Here is a 15,603-nt window from a genome sequence, read left to right on the forward strand (position 1 = left end):
ACGGCCGTTCTGGGAAGGGGAGTGGTCCGGTCTCGCTATCAACCAGGAGGTGATGGTGGTTTTTCCCCTCCCGCCCTTCCTAGGAAACTGGGAGTCGCTCGCGGGAGCGGCTGGAGCTCGGAGCTTCGTGGGTGTGTTTTTCACGCGAGCGCCAGCGCCCAGTTTCATCGTCCCGTTCCCCCAGCTCCGCGGTGGCGGCTGACAATCGCCCCCGGCACCGCGGGCAGCCGGAGGCGGTGCCTCGCGCGGGCGGCCTGATGTGGCAGCGGCGTGGGCGGGCTGACCCGCCAGGGGCTGCCAGCGCTCCGCCCGTTGACAACTGGGCGCTGTGAGGGGGAGCGGTGAGGGGGTTAAAACACGGAGGGATTTCCGAACCGTCCTCATAGGAGCCCGTTTGGCAACGCCACTCGGTCAAAAGCCGAAAGGACAGAGGTTGTCCTTCAGTCCTTCCTGAGTTGGGCACGTACCGCTCACTGCGTCTTGGTTCCTTCTCCACAAGCAGCCCTCTTGTAATGCAAGAGTTGTCCTCAGAAGTTTGGAGCCGTTAATATGCGCGCCCTAAATACATAACTCTGTTTTCAGCCCTGTGTGTTGGTGAAGTGTGAAAATAAAAAATAAATCGGCTGTTGGATGTATTTGGGGAACACGTGCATATGCACGTAGATATATATATATGAATGTTCTAAGAAGTCCCAAAGTTCAGCGGAGGATGAGTAAGTTAAAGCCAGGGCAGAATCAAAATGCTGTGGGAAATTCTGTGAATTCCCACTGATGTCTCATCTTACGGTATTTTTTAGCTGTGACGTTAACGTTGGCTTGGAAGATTCTTTCGTTATCACCTTTTAGAGACTTCCTGCATTCTCCTCGAGTCTTCCCCCAGCCCTCTCAAAGTGATTAGTGGACAGACATCTCCGCCTCGCCTACTGTGTTTGTTTCCTCCAGATAATCATAAAGCACTCAGACATCCCCCAGCATTCTGATTTAGTAAATAGCCTTCAGCAATGGGAGCCATCTGACTCCAATAGCAGCATGAAGCAGCCAGTCCTGCTCCTGCCAAACTCCCTCAGCTGATGTTCTCTGGAGGCCAGGAGAAGCAGGCTCGAGTGGAGCTAGAGGGGAAGACATGTCTGCTTTGGATGTAGCTCATGCATTTGTGCCCAGATCAAGTGCCAGATAGCTGAGAGCCGCAGGCGGGCACTGGGGACAGCAGCAGTGCTGTGGAGAGGTGCACAGCATGTTGTCTGTAAAGAGAACCGCAGAGATGCTCTCCTCCTGCTGCAGGGAAGAGAAAGCTACAGCTGCACGCCCGTTGCTAAGGCAGCACGGAGCACACCCACGCTGGCCTCGAAGCAAAACAGTGCTCATAGGAAATTTCATGGAGCCAGAAGCCTTGTGTGAGAGAGTATTGCTTTGTGTAAGGTGCTGTCTCCTGTTGCCTGCGACAACGTACTAAGGCTTCCCTTCCTTCTGCACCTCCGCATGCAGGGGCATACGGGACACATACACGGTATGTAGCACCGAAATGCCAATTTAATGCTGCGCAACAAGGCTACTTATACCTGTACACGTGACCGCCCCGTATACCCGTGACCCCCCCGGCTCCTCCCCAGGTGCTCACAGGCACCACCCATCCCATTTTATCCCACAGTCTCCTACACTACTGAACTGGGTTTCACAAATCCCCCCAGAATTGCTCCCCGTGCATGTAATTTCTCTGATTCTTTGGAGGAAGCTGTGCCATCTCGCTAGGTATGTGTCTGCAATGCTCTCTCTCTTCTCACGTTCTGTCTTCTGCAGTGCCTCTCCTTGATGAGAATTTCAGTGGATTATGCAGCACAAGGCAGTTCTGATGCTTTGGATTCCTACTGATAGGAGTGTTAGGCAGTTCTGCTGCCCTTCCCAAGCTAGATATACAGAGCAGACCCTGCTATGACAGAACAGCTGTATGCTTTTAACCATTTCTAACATCTGTGTGACCATCTCCCTCTCTGTTTGCCCTGCCAGTGCTATGTGTCCCCTCCTCACCTAGTGCTCTAAAAGCTTGCACAGGAACACTTCTCAAACCTATGAAAAAGGCAGCCCCGCCTCTGACTTGCACAATGGGCCTCAATGCTCCTATAGAAGTACTTTATGTGTTTTGAAAACTGTGCACAAGTCCCTTGTTTCTGGCTTCCAAAGCATGGTTTTCATCTTTAACTTAGGCAGATATTTTAGTATCACTACGAGGCACCAATCTGCCATTTTATACTGGTTTACAGCTCTTTGGAGTGCCGTTGATCATTTGTTATCTGTGTTCAGCAAGTGAAGCTGCTACAGGCATGCAGCTCATGCACAAGCCAACGTATAGGAAGCAGTGACTGCTGTAGCTGGCAGGAAAATTCTGAAGAGTGACATAGAAGGCTGCGTGCCTAAAGCCAAGAGCATCTGTAGATAGATTTGTCAAACTGACTGTGAGTGCTGTCTCCCTCAGCAAGAAACGCAGTGAGCTGACCTCCATCTCTGTTCAGAGATTGCCCTGCATCTTAACACTGGGGGAAACCATCCCTGTCCAGAAGTCACAGTACAATAGCAACACCATAGGTAACACTGTTCTTCTCCTGGCACTACAAAGGAGTGCAATGCTGCTTCCTGTTTTGATCTGGAAACCAAGGTACACTGAGGTTCAATGAACTGACTGAGGTCACACAATCAGCCAGTGGCAGAGCTGAGAATAGGCTCTGTGTCCTTTTCTCCAGGCCTAAGATCTAACTCTGATATCCATCCTGCGGGCAAAGGCGGGCTACCAGAGCTATATATCACAGCTCTACAGAAAATGACATTTTTAGAACAGGCTCAACCCTGAACTTACTACAGTTACTAAAAGAATTAAAAAGCATCAATATTTTCTTCTTATGAGCGATCCTGCTTGTTAAAAATGGAATGTATAAATATTAATGGACTTCTAAGCGTGAGCACATTAAAAAAAAATCCAAAAGACTGAAGCCTGAATTAACTTTGAGAAATAGTTGCTGGAGACCTAGTAAAAAATAAAGCAATGCCGTGAGAATGTGTAAACCTTTTGCAGTCATTTTTCATCAATTTCAAAACTGTTTTTAGGGAAATAGTGCTTCTTTCACACTCCCCCCTTCCCTGGCTCTTACCCATAGTTCTTACAGGATGTACAAGGTATATGCGGTTCACTTGGCAGAGCAGCTGCCATGTGGTGGACTGATGGTAACAGAGCAACTGTCTGCAATATTATCTGCAGCTGCCCTGCACTTAAATGAGGCTCCTGGGGACGAGGACCAGATTATCATTGAGCTTATGGAAGCCATATGTTGTGGTATTTAGGTGGTGAACATGATCTTCTTTCAGCCTAGGCATTGTGATCCATCCAAGAAAGTTTTGTAATGTTTTATTGCAGGGAATGGTTCAGTTGAGCCCAAACTGTAATTTTCTACTCTGTCTTCAAGGGCAGTTCCAGATACCCCTCCTTTCAGTCAGGATTTACTCAGAGATAAGAATGGCTTGAAAATATTAAAGAAGGAAGGTGATAGCTGTAAGTCTGTTTAGACCTGACTTCCGATGCAGTGTAAGTCATAATCCCTTCTGATTCAGAGATAATAAGGCTCTATGTATCTTCAACTACCATGGCTCAGCCACCTGAATACATGTGCAGACCCAGCTTCAGCAACTGTCATTAGCGTACTGGCAGGTTTCCGAGCATGGACAATACATTGTCTGCTACATTACAGGACCAGTCCTCCCTGGAGGCACCTTCCAACCCAGCCCGTCTGCCATGCAAGTTTTGCAACCTGCAAGTACAGACCCAGGGCAAAAATAGTGCCAGTGCGTGCTTCAAAACACCCACATCCTTTCCCTCCATCACAGCCAGCAGGAAGAGGGCCTAAGCCTGCTCTCCATCTACACCACAGCAACCGCCGCCACAACCATGTCCTCTGAAAGCTGCACTCAGCAGGTGAGAGGCAGCACGTGTTGCAGGACACAGGGAGAGGCACTCGTGATGCCTGGCCCCCTCCATAGGACATGCTGCCAGCTGGGTCTTGCACTCCATCCTCTCCCTCCTCCCCATCCCTACCCCGATCTTCTGCCATCTTTCACAAAATCCATAGAAATGTAATTATCATAGAGATGTCTGCCTGTAGTGATGTTTTTCTTTGGAAATAATTATAATTGGCCGTGGCAGCTAAAAACTTATCGGAGTAGACAGATGACAGACAGCACAATCACATAAGCTTCCCTCTGAGAAAATAAAGCTAAAACCCATTTATCCTCCTAGCTGGGAACAAAGGGCTTTACTTTGAAGAGCCAGGCTGTGAAAATATGGAGAAAAGACTGTTATGCTCACAGATTGAATTTGCAGTAGGTAACCAACCACAAGGAATCCATTTGCAGCAGAACAGTACTGCAGTAATTACAATAATATCACTTCTTTCATCTGAAGAACACCCAATGAGGGACGTATCGCTCTGTTCAGAGGCAGCCGCTGGGGTCTCAAGAGGTTAATTAAGTGGCTGGAAGGCATGTGGGCCTGAAGGGTGACTGGATCAATGATAACATTAAAATGTAAGCATGTCTTAATCATGTCTGTAAGGGCTACTTGCACTGGGATGGATCCAAAGCTGGACGAACTCACTTATTCCTGCAGTAAACCATTAATTGCACTCTCCTAGAGAGTGGAAAAATATTGATTCCAAGGTGTATCTCCAAGTCACGGAGGCACCTGGAGTCATCTTTTGCGTGACAGCTGACATGCCACCCTGGGAGGAACTTGTGCTTCTTCCAAAGGACTTCAGCATCTGGTCTCTCTTTTGGCTGAATGGGTTTCTAATGGCATGTGGGTTGGGGGTGGGTTTGAGAACTTCACTCAGTACTAATTTAAAACATTTAAACAATTCATGGCATTGCTGAGATGCTTTTAAGAAAATGAAAATTGAGTGAGGAGAACGGCAGTCCAGTGGTACTTACTTATTACTCAGAACATACAAGCAGATGGTAACCTCAAATTGACAGAGATATGCCTGGATCTAATGGTATTGCATAGACACAAAGAGAAATACTGCCAGCAGGCAATCAGTTGTTCTGTGGAGGAGAGCTGAGAAAGGGACAGAGCTCAGGGGAGGGTGGACAGAGAAATACCAAGAACAGAAAAAATGAAATGTTTTCTATAGTTCTAATTCCCGGGATTACAAATAACACTCCGACACATTCACTAGTAGACACGCACCGCACCACAGTCATGTGGCAACACTATTTCCCTCACGTGCACTGTCCTGACAAATTCTTCTGTCTCTGGATGAAGTTCTGCTTTGTTCCTATTTTTCTTTTAATTATTTTTGATAGTCTTTTTGGCTTCCAAGAGCTTTTCCTGGTTAGATTTCCCCTTCTAGCGAAAAAAAGAAATTAGACTGATCTCTTTTGGCAGCTGTGAAATGGCTGCATATTGTGTATGTTTTCTTGATGAGCTTCCATGAAATGGGTTTTGGTTTTCTTTTGATAGATACTTTTAGCACAATGTCCACAAAAGATTAGCAAGTGCTCGTTTCGGGGGAAGGATTTTTATGTGCGTATAATGTCATGTATGCCATTTCTATACAGCATTATGAATAGCAAGTAAAGTCACTTGAGCAGGGGAATGGAACTGATCGAAGAATGTTTCCCCAGTGAATGCTCAATATGATTAGTGATGGTCTGTTTTTTGCTAATCTTAAGGCTTCAGTAGATGGCAAACGTCCATGAGATTCAGGTTTTAATTCTCACCATTTCCCGGGGGTAAATTACAATGCTGCATGAAACTGGTCAGACTGTGTCTGTTCTAAGAGCAGCTCAGCCTGGTATCCTCTAATGACAGTGCCCAGATGTGGATGCACAGCGAAGAAGGTAAATGTATATGGTAATTCCTATTTCCTTGCTTCTTCAACCTCCAGTCCCTTTCAGCTCAGACTCCCTAGGCTCATGGTTTCTGTATATTTTAGAGCCCACAATGGAGAGAAAGAGAGAGGAGGCGCAGCTTTCAGTGAAGACAAGGTATTACACTGCGCAGCACCACGGGTGAATGTGATTGCTCTGTCTTCTTATGTGGTTTTATGTGCATCAGCCTCAGTCTAGCCTGTGCTTTGGGGTAATGCTATTATAAAATCAATGAATGACAAAAATGCTCTGAGACAAAAGGGAAAAGGCCAAAATGAGTAAAAACAGGGTAATGATATAATATAAGATCATTATTATAAATATTGATATAAAGAGGGCTGGCATTCTGCCAGTCTCTTGTCCAATGTTTTATTTAGCCATGAAGATCTTTTTTAAAATCATATCCAAGTGAGTCCATGTATGGGAGCAGAGGAAATCTATTCCCTCTTGAAATTAAAAGCTTTTGTGAGGTTTCTCTGACAGGCGTCTCAAAATCAAATTCAAACATAACACCAAACACTAGAACAATTAGCAGGCTATTTTCTTTTCAGTTGTTACATACTGTTGACCTACTTGCTTGATTCCTTTAGTACTGGTAGGAGTCACTAATGGCTAATGGACAGTTGTAGACATTGGCCTTATAGGATACAACTGACTGCCAGCTGAAGCTGCTTTAACTGTGGACAAAGAAACATCCTAGCTTTTGCTTTCTCTTTCTTCCCAAGGGATGGCTGGGCCAACCATGTGTGCGCGTCGATCAGCTTAAGCCAGCAGCAAAGCTGAAGTCCCAGGACTGTAGGCAGAGCCACTGAGACATTGCCACCTCCTGAGAGCCAGGAGCTCTGCAGGCAGACTGACCCAGGCCTGGGGCCCGATGCCAGGGATGCAGGTGGGACTCCAGGTGAACACTAGCTTAAAGTCTGTGACAGATAGCTTCAAATAAAGCACTTTAGTCTCATCATGTGGGCGTTTTTCAAATAGCATTTGGTTACACAGGAGTATTTCCAAGCAGCTCCTCGTCACTGGCCTTTGGTTTGGAGTGAGGATAATAAGAAAGTGAAGACAAAGTTATTTCCTGGATTGTATGTGGCCACTTTAAATATAGGTTATGCCTCTCTGCAAGGACCAGGTCTCCAATGGATATTTTTCCAGCTAAATCTGATTTTAAAATGACTGCTTTTAAACCTGTCCTACCTGAAATGATAATTGCGAGTTTTCCCCTTTGAAATCAAGTATCCAACAGAAACTGCACTACAGTTCTCACCGCTGAACCAAAAAGCCTGTGAAACAGCTTTTGTTTTATTTTCACTCACTATTGCCTGTAAAAATACTGGACGTACAGCACTGAAGAACGAAATCCTCTTTACCTACTGATTAACAGCAGATACAGACAGCTCACGTCCAAAGAGGAAACAAAGAGGAAAAAAATGGCAAGAGGGAAAAAAATAGTGCAGTGGAAAGGGTTACAGAATGACTTTTTCCCTTTTTCCCTCAATTAGTAGCCAAACAATGGCAATTTGATCCCTTTGCTGCTGTTACAATTAGGATCTTGGTGTGCTTTTCCAACAGTTCACACTGCTCTTAACTGTCTCTTTGTGGCTGCAGCAGATACTGTAATATCTCCCTGCATAACAGCTAGAACAGCTCTAGCTATTCAGAGCCCCAAACTGAAAGTGCTACTAACAAATGAGGTTTATCTGAAAAACAGCATTATTCCAGCAAATTCAGTGAACTTTGCCCTCCTTCCCTTCTCTCTCCTCTTTTTCCGTTTATAATTTCCTTGACTTGCGTTGCCTCCCTCCACTTTTTTCTCTCCCCATTATTTCCTTTGATTTCTTCTTGTGGCTTCTAGACACCAAAGGTAGTTCTGGTAAACATAAGCTTTGTCTAGTGTGTGCGTGTGTGTGTGGTGATGAGATTTCACACATATACTGGGGGGAATGTACAATGATTTGTGTTAAAGCTGTAGCAAACTAATTTCATAGCAATCTGCTCTCCCCACCCCTGTTGCCTCTTTATCCCTCTTCCTTTATGCAAGTTGTTCCTTTTTTTTTTTTCCTGTGATCTGTGTTTCTCTCTTGCTTCTTACTCTCATAGCAAATATATATGCCCCAATGTGTTTGCTTCCCTGCTGATTTCCTCTCCAGTGCTTGCTGCTTTTCATACATTTACATCACAAACAGCCTTATTCACATCTGATGACTTTTCCCATGCTGCAACTTCCCTGTTTCTTTTGTGAGACTGCTTTCTCCATGTCTGTGTGTCCAGCTGTTCCTCCTGCTGACCATCTCCTGTCCTCCAAGTCCATCCTCCATGAGAGTGATCACGACCAGCGTGTCCTTAACACGGTCTTTCTTCACATAGTCGGCACAGATTCAGGTGCCCATGTGGTCTCTATTCTGTTTTATGCTTCCTCTGAAGCAGTGGCTCCGGATGTGCAGTATGTTTTTTAGGGCTTGCCACTGAGAGCAATGACCTTTGCCTGAAGCAGCTTTTCATAGACACCCACAGTTACTTCGTGACACAGCGATGTGTACATCCAAGTAACATGATTTCAAGAACTGGGGAACAGGAAGGCGCAGTTCAGTAATATGGGTGGTACAACAGCCCTGTCTGGTCACACAGTGGGAATGGAGATCAGACAGAAGCTCAAACACTATTGGTTCCTGGGTGTCCTTGTAAGTGCACTTCCAAATAGTCGCTCAGAATAGCAGTTGTCTCTTGAAAAACACGACATATTCTAACACTCTTGGTTGTTTTAACCATATTTGTAGGGCCAGGAACATCATCACTGCACGTCTCATAAAAGGGAGGTCAGTGCTAGAATTAGCCCTAAGCTGAGCCCACCGCAACACTACTTCTGAGAAGATGGTCCTAAATGAAAGGGGACCCTGAGCACGGACAGCTGTATTCCAGCACAGGGTGAAAAGCACCAAGAAGTGACTTCCAGTACTATCCTGAGCAGCCACTGAAAACAGAAGCCTTCTTGTCTGGCTTTTGTTCTCAAATAGCCAATAAGAACTGATAAGCACTGGCACCATTGTCTGTAATAAATGTGTTTTCAACCAGTAGAAGACTGGTGCGTTGTAAACAATTATTGCACAGAGTAAAGCATAATCGATCACAGAAGTACAAGAAAGGATACTTTACCAAAGCGTAGTTTAAAGATGAAGATCTATATAGTGGAGCTAGCATGCTTACGATAGTGGAAAGGAGGCATCATCATTCTCTGGAATGAAATATAAAATAGAATGTTGTAAAATGACTTCGTAGACCTTTATCACTGTTGCGTTTTTACTGTCATTGCAAAGTTCTACCTTCTGCTTGTCAGAAGGTCCCTCATAAGACACTCTGATACACTGGTATTCAGAATTTCAAGTAACTAAAATACTTATGCCACGTTTCTTTTCATACACAAACTGTTGGTGTGCTCCAAGAGATCTTTCTGTATGCTATGGGTTCTCGTCATTGCTACGTTCTTCAAGTTTTGTACTGGGGTCACTGCTAAAATCACAAACAGCAAGTTCAGATGTTCAGAGAGACCCCTTTAATTGTAGGGCCATAGGATAAAAGCCGGGGGCCTATGGGATTATCGTATCATTCGAGAGGCTTCATTATATGGCCTTATCTCCTCCCATTTCTTCTCGCATGTCTGAGCAGAACATCATTTGTTTTTCACAAACAAAATGTTCCCTCCTCCTAGCCAAAATTTATGCTTGATACAGGTCAAGTTAAGCTGCTTTGAAACACTACATATCCTTACAGCACTTCAAGAATTAAGTTTCTCGGCAGGTGGTTCATGTATGAGGGCTTTTGAAAGCCACAACACAGCAATGTCGCCTCCAGACAAAGAAACAAACAGATCCATCCAGAGTTTTGAGTGCTTTTAGCACAAAGGTCACAGTGAACAAAGAGGGAGATAGTGAAGACCCAAAAATAAAACAGCGTGACATGGGAAAAGTAATCCTGACTCAGAAGATTGGGTAGCGTGGCCCCAAGAACAAGTCAAGAGATAAGTCTACCAGATGACTTGAATTTCAGTAGCTTGTGTGTTCTTTTTAATCTCTCCTTTTTGTTTGATTCATTCTGGGCACAGAAGTTACTACCTGGCTTCATCACCCGCTTATTAGAGCAATTCATGAGGCACTGAGATCTGATAAGCTGCTTTTAGTCAAAGGTCACCAAGCACCGTGGCGTTCGCCTTCCTTCTGAGTGCAGCTGCCTTTGTGGGGAAGCTAAGGTATACATGACAGGAAAGGTGGGTCCTGCTTCTGATCTCTTGACACCCACACTGAAATGATATCAGCAGGTCTCCCAGCGGTGGCTGCTTATACATGACACTCTTAAGAGACATACGGGATAGTTTCGCTCCAGGTTAGCAGAAGCTCAGACAGATTAACGGCCTCAGTTACATTTAGGTCAAGTCAAACTTCCCTTTGCAACCGCATAAGGCATGGCTGTCAAAACTTGGGACAAACCACTAGCATTGTGAAAGTTTCAGTTACACTGGAAGCATTTCTCAGCAAAGATTTGTGAGCAAAACTATGCAAAAGAGTGTTCAAAGCCACTCCCTTCCATAGCACTACCTAAATGTAGAACAAACACTAAAATCACACATTTTCAGTGCAACTGGAAAAGTGTGACCTAAGTAGAAAATTCTTGGTTGATAAGCACAGGACAGAACCTGGTCCTGCCTTGCTATCTTACACTGAGGTTAATGGGAAATTGTTTTATGTCTACCATGCGTTTGGCTCGTGCCTATTATAAGGGAAGACTCTAAAGGCTGGCAGAAGATTTTCTAACTATAAAATGCTAAATATTTAAGCATTTGAAGGGAATCATTATCTAGAGGAGAAAGCTGTGCACTAAGAGGGATGAGAGATCAAGGATTAACTAGAAGAAATAAAGGGAACGTACTGAGTCAAAGTGTATTTTCTGTATGTAAGCTACAATAATACAGAAGAGCTTTTCAAGTAAAGTTTGTTCGATCTATTAGTTTGAACTTGTCATCTGTATATCAACTGGGAGAAAATCTAATTGACTTTCAATTGTGTATCTTTTCTAGCACAGTTATCTGCAATTCTGCTGTTCAATCAAGATTTCACAAGCCCATACTTAGCGTTAAGTACATTCTCAGTAAAGCAGAAATGTAGAGTACTGGAGTATTTCTAGCAATAACATTCTCCAGACCTGCTAAACCTAACGTACATCTTCCTGCCCTGAGTATAAAGTCATTTCAGGTCAATAGTTTTTATTCTTTATTGCCAACATAGTACAGCTTAAGATAATGATAAGCTCTAGGTATGTTTTACTTGAGCACGTATGATGAACGTTCCGTGGAAAGCTGAAATGAAATGGCTACTAGGCAAACTAGTAAATTAGTGGATGAGGCTCTTAGTAATGCAGAGTTTGCAGTGTTTTTCCTGTTGCTTGGTAGCATTTGTCAAACTCTGCAGAAATTACCCTTGTGCTCATGCTGAGAACTTGTGCACTTCCTGTAACAAAGGAAACAATGACCATCAGATGCTATAAAACCTCTCGAGACCTCCTGTATTGTTTTTTTGGCACTGATTTCCTGCAAAATTTCACAGCCAGCCAATCTTTTCCTCTGACTAATGGTTTTTATCCTTTGCAAATGGATGCTTTGAAAGGAGGTAAAAGGCTCATGGATTGATGGAAGGATAGAGAAAACTCTCACAAACCTTACCAGAACCCCCCTCCCAAGATGGGGTGACAAACTTCAGGCCAAAACCTAGAACAGAAATGGGAAAGTTTTGGTCCACAGGAGGCGTACAATCTACAGCTTAATTCTTCCTGTTGCTATTGAATAACACTAAGGTGCGGTTTGAACTGTTGTCATCTTTTGAAAGCCATGAAAGCAGGAAAACATTTTGAACGAATGACTACAATTACTGAGTCATAAGAGAAATATTGTTAAAACTTATTCTGTACTTCTGACCTTAAAATACTCACCTTTGTCAATTTTTGCAGCAGACAGGAAGATGCCTGAATGACAAGCGTGTCTCAGCTATACCTTGGATGAAGTATGGAAGTACCAGCACTCACTCCTATTTACTTAAGGCCAGGAATGGAAAAGAACAGAGTAAAACTATAGCCAGTAAGTGAAAGGCTAGCATTACTCACATTGTTCTCAACTGTTCTCAATGAAAAGCTTCAAACCCTGCTCACATCTGTGCTTCCTAAGAATTGTTTCCAGAAGGGCAGGGCTGTTACTGGGTGTGTGAAAGTCAGACATTTCCAGCAACACCAAGACCTGGAGAAAGGCATTAACTAGTATTTAGAAAGTAACCAGAGTAATGGTGTTTGCACAAGGGAGGAGAGAAATGCATCGAGAGAAGGAAGCGGCAGACAAAAATAGCTTTTGCAACCTCACGGCCTCTTGTGGAAATCCCCCTCCTATGAGGAGCATTCATACTGAAAAACTGGCACTCGCTGCCCATTTACTCAAGCTCACAGGCACTGATGTCCTAGGCAGGCTTTTTTATTTCACATTTCAGTTCCAGCCATTCCCAGAAAACGCCCATCCGTTTGGAAAAACTTTAATGCGTCAGCATGAAAGCAGAAAGCAGTGAGGCTGCAGGAACAGGGCAGGGTATCCACAGTCTTGTTTTCAAGATGTCAAAGTCTACCGGCAGTTTCACAAAACGGCAGGTGGGAACATGCACTCCGCATGTGCACACGCACGTGCAGCTGCATTGTGGAGGCACGCCGCAGCACTGACATTCAGGGAGCGGGAGGAGAGCCAGCACGAAAAGAAACAGCACCACACTAATTTCTTTTCTTTTAATTAACATTTGCCGAGTTTGGAGAGAAGCCCAGGCTGCAAAATTTGGATGCAAAATTCAAAGAGCTCGGAAACTGCAAGTGTTCACATACAGGCTCCTTATTTATGCCTCGTCCTCTTTATGGGTCATGCAGAGACTACCTAATTGCTCTTACTGTAACCCACAATTAGCAACAGTTCTTTGCCGTATGTCAGCGTACAGTAGAGCTACACTCCAAAAATGCGTGGCAATGTTTAATAGTAGGTGGACGTTGACTTCCCTTTTCAAGACGGATTTTTCCCTGAGGCCCCTCTGTTTCATGAGGAGCAAAGACTTTTAATGTTCTCAGCAGAAGGAAGTGGTGATATTTTAATCAGGTCTGGGAGTTGTTTGTAAAAGGAAGTAGTTTCTCAAATTCATGTGAACTTCACCTTTCCTGCACAGCTCTCATTGATACAAGTACAAGCAACTACCTCATGTCTCATTACTGAAGTACTGAATTCTTGGCATATCATTGAATAGCCACTATTAAACTCTTGCAACGTCAATATTAAGTCTCTAACTCCACAGAAGGTTCATTCTCGATGCGAGAATGGGGTTAAGAGGTAAAATCCCAGCCCTTACCTTGCATTCTTTTACCAGCACAGCACATACTTCTCAGCAAATCACACTGTCCACTGACATCAGAAAATAAGGGGACTGGAATAACATATGCATTACTTTCTTGCTTCAGTAGATATGACATTACTTTCAAACATCCCCAATGGACTGTAAACAATGCATTTAGTATGGTAACAAGCACGAAGGCTACTTAGTTCTTAGAAGGGCCCTTGCATGCTTTGCATTCTAGTCTAGAGATAGGAGAGCACAGGATATAACACGCACCAAGGACTAAGACTGACCATACTGTGAGGTTCAGCAGGGTTTCAGAACCACAGAGAGCCTAAGAAGTAAGACACTGCTGATGTTCCTTCTGGAGCTTTGAGGAGTAAGTGCAGGAGAGTGAGCGCTGGCTCCAGATGAGCTCTCCTCAATCACACATTTCTAAGAGCCAAGTCTCAGCTCTTGCTAGGGCCATATGCAAGACTGAACTACTGCAGTCCTCGTGGCAAGGACAAAAACCACAGCTCCTCTCACCAGATGCATCAAATCAGACTGCTTGTTCCTCCTCCATCTGCACTACTTATGGATCTGTCTGGCTTCTAGATGTCATGTAACAGTGACATGGCGCTTCTATGCTGGTGTATTTCAGATTGAAAACAGTAAAGGGCTTTGGAAGAGGAGAGTTCATTCCTATGAGTAGTGCTTCTGCCCCCAGAATTCTTTGGATGAAGTACTCTTACAGCATAATGCAGCTCCATGTGTATCCTGCTGTCTTAAGGACACACTCATTTTGTTGGTCTTCAGTTCTGACACTGCGTTAGTTATGAACAATGTATGAAACAGCATGACTCAAGTGATTTAGTTTTAGTATGATTTCTGCTTCTTGAACTGATCCAGCAGATGAATAATCATACAGATAACTGCTTTTTTAGAACAGTTGCCTGTGACAGAGACATTTGCTCTCATGCTTTTAAGGTAGATGGTGTGGCTTCTGGCTGGATTAGCAAATTGCTTTTATAGGAATCTAAATGAGCAAATGCCATTCTGGCAGATGACGATTAATGGCAACATACGACTCCTGAGAAAACACAGGTGTCCTGCTGAGATTATTTTAAATGGTGCTCTCTGAAATTGCATTCATGTAGACTAACTGCACACAATTAGCACATTATTTTAGAATTACTTTGGCTAGCTTTTCTTCTGCAAATTTTTATACCAAGTTAGTTTTCCCAGCCATGCTTGTCTGACTTATCCTTCAATAGATTCACTTCCAATACTGAAAGAGGCTCAATTCACACAAGGGTAAGGGAAGGGTTCTTTTATAAATTTTGTTGTGTTAGCATGAAGCAGAACTTCTTTTGGGAAAGTATTTACATAAACAGCACAACATTTGCAATCCAAAAACATCAGCGTGCTATGCAGGAGATACAGAAGGGGGTTGCTTATATCTTAAGTTGAAGTAACCTCACTGCTTAAGTAGCAGCAGCACCACCTAACAAAGTGAACATGAATAATACTTTTCTAATTTAAACTGAGTGTGGGAGGATAGAGGTAGGCAGCAAAAGAAGTTGGAAACTGATTTCCAGTGTGATTCATAGGGATTTTCAACAGTTGCTTGTACAGGTAAATTATAATATTCAGCATTTACATATAGCTTTTCACTTATTAACATCTGATGGTCTTAAGTCTTACTCTTTTTGACAAATGAAATGCTGAAACACAACAAAGTTATGAAACTGGGTTATCTTATTGACTGTATCTAGCATCTTGACTTTCACGCACAAAACAGCTTATCTGTTTTGTTAAATACTGCTCACACAATGAGTTTCCTCTAAGTGAGAGAACTGGATTGTAAAATGAATGGAATTACCTGTAGAAGTTAGGAGAATCATTTAACATTACTGGGATTGTACCAATTTTGTCCATGGCTTATGAACAACGGTAAGCAAAAGGGTGTACATGTACTATAATAAAGTGATCTCTTTCCTCCATATGTCCTGTCACCTCTAGAATCACTCCCTACCTATACCTTCATCAAGACAAAAGGAGCTGGCTGTTGCCATTACTTTTCCAACCCCTTCTTCCTACATTTTTCTTCTTATTCCTTATTATGTAACTAGATTCAGCAAAACCATCTATAACAGTCTGCCTAGAGAACTTCCCTACACCCACCCAAAAAAAAAAAAAAAAAAAAGGTGAAAAAAGGGTTGTTTTCGGTTGTTGTCTATTGACAAAGTTGTGCAGGCTAACCTAGGAGCATGCTGAAATTACTGCAGTGTTAGCCCGTTGCTGCTCCCTTCCTTCC

General features: G+C 43.6%; 1 long non-coding RNA gene across 4 annotated transcripts; it reads left to right on the top strand.

Annotated features, from left to right (window-relative positions):
• On the top strand, positions 31-15,473 carry LOC110400689. 4 transcript variants are annotated; one of them, XR_002440031.1, is made up of 4 exons: positions 31-1,749; positions 5,976-6,027; positions 6,636-6,811; positions 11,902-15,473. It is a non-coding gene; the product is annotated as an uncharacterized LOC110400689 (long non-coding RNA). The 4 variants fall into 4 exon arrangements; XR_002440034.1 differs by having other exon boundaries at positions 11,905-15,473; XR_002440033.1 differs by having other exon boundaries at positions 6,636-6,799.

This window comes from Numida meleagris, chromosome 1, assembly GCF_002078875.1.
Source record: "Numida meleagris isolate 19003 breed g44 Domestic line chromosome 1, NumMel1.0, whole genome shotgun sequence".
NCBI lineage: Eukaryota > Metazoa > Chordata > Aves > Galliformes > Numididae > Numida > Numida meleagris.